Source organism: Saccostrea cucullata, unplaced genomic scaffold, assembly GCF_032062105.1.
Source record: "Saccostrea cucullata isolate Sc308-1 unplaced genomic scaffold, CSIRO_AGI_Scuc_v1 ctg3494, whole genome shotgun sequence".
Taxonomy (NCBI): Eukaryota; Metazoa; Mollusca; class Bivalvia; order Ostreida; family Ostreidae; genus Saccostrea; species Saccostrea cuccullata.
The window spans coordinates 47,501-53,776 of NW_026932942.1; the positions used below are offsets into that span (position 1 = coordinate 47,501).

General features: G+C 32.3%; 1 long non-coding RNA gene across 1 annotated transcript; it reads right to left on the bottom strand.

Annotated features, from left to right (window-relative positions):
* Positions 1-4,566: 4,566 nt before the first annotated feature.
* Positions 4,567-5,556, bottom strand: LOC134236598 (uncharacterized). The gene is made up of 3 exons (XR_009985650.1): positions 5,267-5,556; positions 4,901-4,962; positions 4,567-4,811 (listed from the first exon to the last, which is right to left on the bottom strand). It is a non-coding gene; the product is annotated as an uncharacterized LOC134236598 (long non-coding RNA).
* Between the last annotated feature and the right edge of the window lie 720 nt (positions 5,557-6,276).

The window sequence follows — 6,276 nt, forward strand, 5'->3', positions numbered from 1 at the left end:
CAGCCATCAATCAACGATCAATGTTATCAAAGATCCAAGGTACATTATTCAAGTCTCTTTTGACATCATTTTATTCAGTCTCTGACTTTGTTTTAGAATTAAGATTGTCAATTTTTTGCTAATTAATTCTTTATCAATCAGAGAACGTCCTCTTTCTAAGCCTACTAGAGGAAGGATATGGAGATATTGAACAGTATTCAATCTCAAAGTCCGTGAAATAATACAAATTAGATCCAGAGCAAACATAGACCTCCGAAACATCAGAGGTTTTATTAGGTGTCATGGAGGAGTGAGCATCCCCTGCTGACCAGTCACAGCACGCAGTGTGCTCCTTGTCATGATCGGAAGAATCCGTCGACAATTCAATGTGGACATAATAGCCTTATAATTAATATGAAAAACGTCAGTCAGCATTTGATTCCACGAAAAAATTGTATTCGCTGACAAGTACATGGTATCGACCATTGAACTTACGAAATGATGACTTTAAACGAGCCTGATGATATTCTTGTTTCATCAACTTGTTTGTCAATTATTTACCTCTTTTAAGAAATTGTTCATACATAGAGCATGCTCTTGCGTTTCGAATCAATTGAGATATATATACTCCGTATGCAGGTGATGAAGGTATATATTGCTGCATAAGTAAGGGAAGCTGATGATAGAAAAAAAGTCATCACGTTTACCACTTTATATACGTTTATATCTTTGTTGTAGATAACCATTAACGTCTTTTTCAGGTAAAATATCTAAGTATGAAACAAATGTGTCAGACTCTCTGGTATGTTTTATCTCAAGCTCACCAGGATATGTCGTATCGACGTAGGAATGGAAATTACCATTGTTAATTGACAATACGTCGTTGATATATCTAAATGTCGAGTTGAAGGCCACAGAAAGTGTTTTCTTCTTTTCATGCATAAGATTTTGCACAAATTCTGCTTCATATGAATACAAAAATAAGTCTGCTAATAACGGAGCGCAATTGGTACCCATGGAATTCCAATAGATTGTTGAAAGACCTGTCAGGTCTCCAAAACCACATAGATATTGTCAATCAGAAACTCAAGCATCTTTTTGATGTCAACTTCAGAGTATTCGTGTGTTTAATCAGAATGTGTTTTAACTAAATAATTTTGCAAATGACCAATGACCAGGTAAAAAAATTACAAGTTCCATTTTTTTCGAAAATACAGCAGTCAGTGATTTCAGAATGAGGAATGGTTGTGTATAAAGTTGAAAGTTGAAGCTTTATGCTGTTGACTTTGGTAAAATCTTGTGATTTCAAATTGTCCGAAAGTTCTTTGAAAATTTTTCACATCTGACCCACACCACTTCTTGAATATATTGTTGCACAGTACTCTTGAAGTTTTTGCATCACTTCTGTCAATATCTTAGTGAGGAGTAACGAAGAGGCTTGGCTGAACATTGACTGGAACCTGCAATGTATCTTTATTTGTAAGGATTTTTATGAAGTTTCTACTCAATATTTGTACGGTAGTTCAAATTCATTTTGGCTCTGTGGAATATTAAAAATATTTAAAACTGACTCACATGATTTCAAAGAATTTCTTCCTTAGAAAGGGAAGTATGAGTATACGTAGGATTAACACTTGTAGAATTAAGTTCTTCTAAAATACAATTTATTTAATGAGCCTTACAAACGAAGACAATGTTGTTACCTGCTTTGTCGGCAGTGACCAATACGTACTGATTATGTAATCAATCTATTTCTTTTTTCACTTCTAGATTACTGAACACAGAAAAATAGATGGTTTTCATATTGCCCTTCAATCTTTTAATACGTGACTATAACATGGATCTGATACATTTAATCCATTTTGACAAGGTGTCAACGTCTTCTTTTTTCATATCTGGCCCATTGTCTGGCGTAATTTTGCAGATGACAGAATTCATGATATTTATGAAATTCCGACGCCAGTTGAAGGATCGGGGTTCCCTATATTTAGGACCTTTTAAAATAAATGATCTAAGGTCCTCATTATTAACTATACTTACGTCACCTGTAATCGCGGGTCCAGCAGGACTATAGTTATAGGGCGAAGAAGAACATGAAAACAATGGAGGATTAAGTTTCAGATTCTCGGTATCCAGGCCATGTAAAGTTTTTTTTTGGTAATTGAAAAGTTTGGAAGCAATGGTCGATGTATATTTGTAGGAAATACAAGGTGCAGTTTTTAACTTAAAAAGAAGGTGGAATACAGATTTGGACCCTTTTGTGATTAAGAATATTACTTATATTGACCGTGTCAATTCCTTATTTGCATATTGAAGATTAAGGAAAAGAAGGATTGTTTGCTGCATTTTCTTCTGTAAAATGTGCGGTTTTAAGAAGCCTATGATTTGCAATATCCATAATCACAGATCCGAGACTAAACTCTGGTGTCGAGGAATCAAAAATAGACTTTCTGTTTTTCAAAAAAAGACTGTAAAAGTTTCAAAGGGACAGAGTAAAGTTTGGTGTGAGTATGATGTAGACCTCACTTTGTTTTTTAAAGTAGAAATGAATCAAAAGTGACGTCGTGTATTGCAGGGTTATTGTACGACCGATGCCCATGGCTATGCTTACGTCTCTGTGTGTGGTTCAAATGTCCCATCACATTTACATTATTACCCTGTGGACTGGAAAGATCTCCAGCACTATCGACATTGTCATTACATCCATAGGGAGCTATCCCTGAGTTTTCTAATCCAAAATTCTTCTCTTTTTCTATGGAAAGGTGTACTCAGCAACGGACTATTTGTGTGGTGATAAATCTTTTCGAGAATTCTAACTTTCATTGAAAAAATAGAATAATCAGGTAAATAAATAAATAATTGAATAAAAGCAGCTGCCCACCGTGATTTATTTGAAATCGATGACCTGATATTCTTTTGTAAAACGATCCCTTGGTTTCACCAACATAAACAAGTCCACACAAATTATATTCTATTCCATAGACAACATTAGAAGATTTGCAGTTCAGATTCTCCCAAGTTTTGGTATAGAAGCCCATTGATGAAAGAAGTGTTAGTTATCAAAATGTCACAGATTTTACAGTTTCGCACAGAACATTTTGAAACAGAAGACATGGATCGGAAAAGGAATAATCAAATATATCTGTAACAGAAACCTTGTATTTCTTCAATATTTTGTACGATGTATTAATTGGTTTTTTTCAAAACTGAGAATCTGAAGACTGTACATATGACATATGTTTAATATTCCTGAAATTATCATCCCTGAAGCTTATTGATTAGAGTTGAAAAAACGTTTCAGCAAATAGCCAAAAAACCCAAATTTCAATTCATTCTAAATTCATTCACAATAATTCACTGATTATTTTTTTTTGAAGTGTTGAAATGAATATACTGTAGGTGAAAATTAGCCTAAAATTCAATAATCTGTTAGGAAGATTTATCTCCTGTTTACATCCCTTAAAGAAAAAGATAAATTTTGATGCACAAGTATATGAAATAAATAACTCAAAGATCTTTTGTGTAAATTTCATTTAATTTCATTAACTTTTAGTTGTCTTAAAGGTCTTACGCAAGGATATAGCCAATCAAAATGAACTCGGTCAAATGTAGTTCTACATATATAGAGACAATTTCTTTTTTCATTTTCGGCAACCTTTTTTAGGTCTACAGTTTTAATTTTGGACTTTTGTAATAGGAATATCATGCCGTTGACAGACTTGTGCCATTGAATTAAAGAAAACTCTTTTTTATGTGCGCATGATGCAACTTCGTGGATGGTTTGTGAGCCTTTTGTTAACATCTGAAACCCGCGTGAATACGCGTGTATTTCGGGGTAGGTATGTTTGCTCTCAGTTTTCTATCTTAAAAGCCTCATTCAGGTTTTTTTTTTTTATCTCAGCATTAGTCTTTATTTTCTATTTCATTTATTATCTTCTGAGGGTCAACCGGTAGTTAATAAATAATTTAATAAAAGCTATATAGTAACATATAGTGATATTATTTCATTTTATGAGACCTTAAGGCAGGCGGAGAGATAGGAAAAATTACGATGGAATAAAAACTGTAAACCGACTTTTATTCGCGTGTGAAAAATATTCGCTAGTTTTACGACCTACTATAAATCGCGAATATTAATCGCCGTGGACCATTCATGATGCTTTGTTTTTGTATAAAATGTTTCCTTGGATATGGATATAACGAACAATATTTAAGCTCCAAAGTCCATAAAACAATACAAGATTAGAGCAAAGGCACTAGACTGATTTTAAGGTCTGATAAAATTTTAATGTGTGCCCCACTGATAAAATACAGGTTTTTTTATTTTTTTTTTATGTTTCAAAAAATGTAAATTTACTTTAAAAGTAACTCCCACGCAACTTACAGTATATAAGTAATATTTTTATGGTCCTTTAGCGTACATAAGGTCTTCTAGATATCTTTTTTTACGCACAAATATTTAATTTTTATTTGGAAGAAAAAATCTTTCAAAAAATCGCAGTTTTATATTTTGTTTCCAAATATACAGAAAAAAATAACTGCTTACACAAAGGAAAATTTCCTTCTTTCATACTACGAGGCCATTCATTCTTAAGTCACAAAAATCAGAGTATTTTGACTCAAAATTAATGAAATTTTCAAAGAGAAAATTTAATGATGTTTGTTATTCTTCAACCACTTAAACATTTGAATGATATCTGTTTATCACAGTTTCCACCCTCGGTAATATAAGAAAGCTGCGCAGAAGAGGCAGATGCTTCTGATTCTGACTTCACTCTTCTTCTAGGTCTTACATATACCCTAGCTTCAACTGCATCAGAGTATTTTCTTACCTGTAAAAGTGTTTCAGTCGCATTTATACGAGTCCTAAAACTTTGTTTTTCTGAATGAAAATGATGTTTTTAAATACATATTCATTTACGTTTCTCTTAGATCTACCAAGGTCGCCGCCAGTTGGTGTTTCCTGACTGTTTTGTCTGATATCTGAAAAAATGTGTACAGTGAAAATAATTTCTTGCCTGCAAATAATAATAATAAGAACACAAAAAATCAATTATCATATACATGTACAACCATATGCCACTTTAAAGTATAAGAGATGCACATGTGTATTTCAAATATATTATTAATCATAAAGAGCCCAAATGCCAAATTGATGGTTTTATTTACCTGCTACTTTAATATTATTTTTAATAAATCCTTTTAATCTAAAAAGTATGCAATTGCAAATCGTTCATTCATTTATGTCTTTATTATTTGACACAAATGTTTTGTAATGTCATGTTACCTTCTCTGCACACAGGAGCCTTAAAGTCAAACTCTGTAATTCTGTTCTTCACTTCATCGAAATCTTCTTTGATAGCGCTTGAATCAGCGTTCTATGGAAACAAAGTAAGTAAGAACAATATTTTAAAAAATCACAGATTTATTCCTTGACATGAAATTCTATGACTTCACGCTGAATGTAAGTTATATTTTCCCTTTTAATCTAGTCTAATAAAGATAGATTTGAACTGAATTATGGTATTGAATGTATATCGATCATAATTTGTAACTACCAGCATTTTCCAGCTAAATCGTGGAAAAAACATATTGATCGAAATATACATTGTAATGGACACACTAAAGTTGCAAAGGTTTATTTATCACATTTAAGCACATCTTAATTTTTTTATGAAATGGAAACAATTTTTAAAGAAATACTTGAGTGCATGTGTGCAGGGTACAGCCATTCCTATCGTGCATGATGAAAAAGATATGCAAGTTTCTTCGGGGAATATGCAGGAATTATTCGTTAAAAGTTAAATAGATATGTTTAGGGTAAAAAAATTGTCATATTTTTAATTTACTATCTCTTATTTTGTCAATGGAACTTTTTAACAGTAATTTTTAGTAGTATCCCAAGCATTTTAATTGGGAAAGTGGTAAACACAACACACCAAACATGATAATGTTAGACTACATAATGGTGCACAGGAGAGCAGTTTTCTTTCATTTAGATATAATAATTACATCATTTAAAAAGTATATAAAAATATCACTTTTCCTTTAAGTTAGGTTTACAAATGGGTGTATTCAAAGCGGAGGCTTTTTGATCGACTCCCCGGGTAGGACAGAACATACGCTCAAACAACTATTGGCAGAAAAAATCAAAGTACTGAAAGTACTGTTAGACGGAGGCTTCATGTATGAGAGAACACAAAAGAAATATATATGTCATACATTGCTGTAAAGAATATTATGAGAAATAATGTGTAGTTTTTTTTTCAATTCAACATTTTTTTCAAAGGATACTCC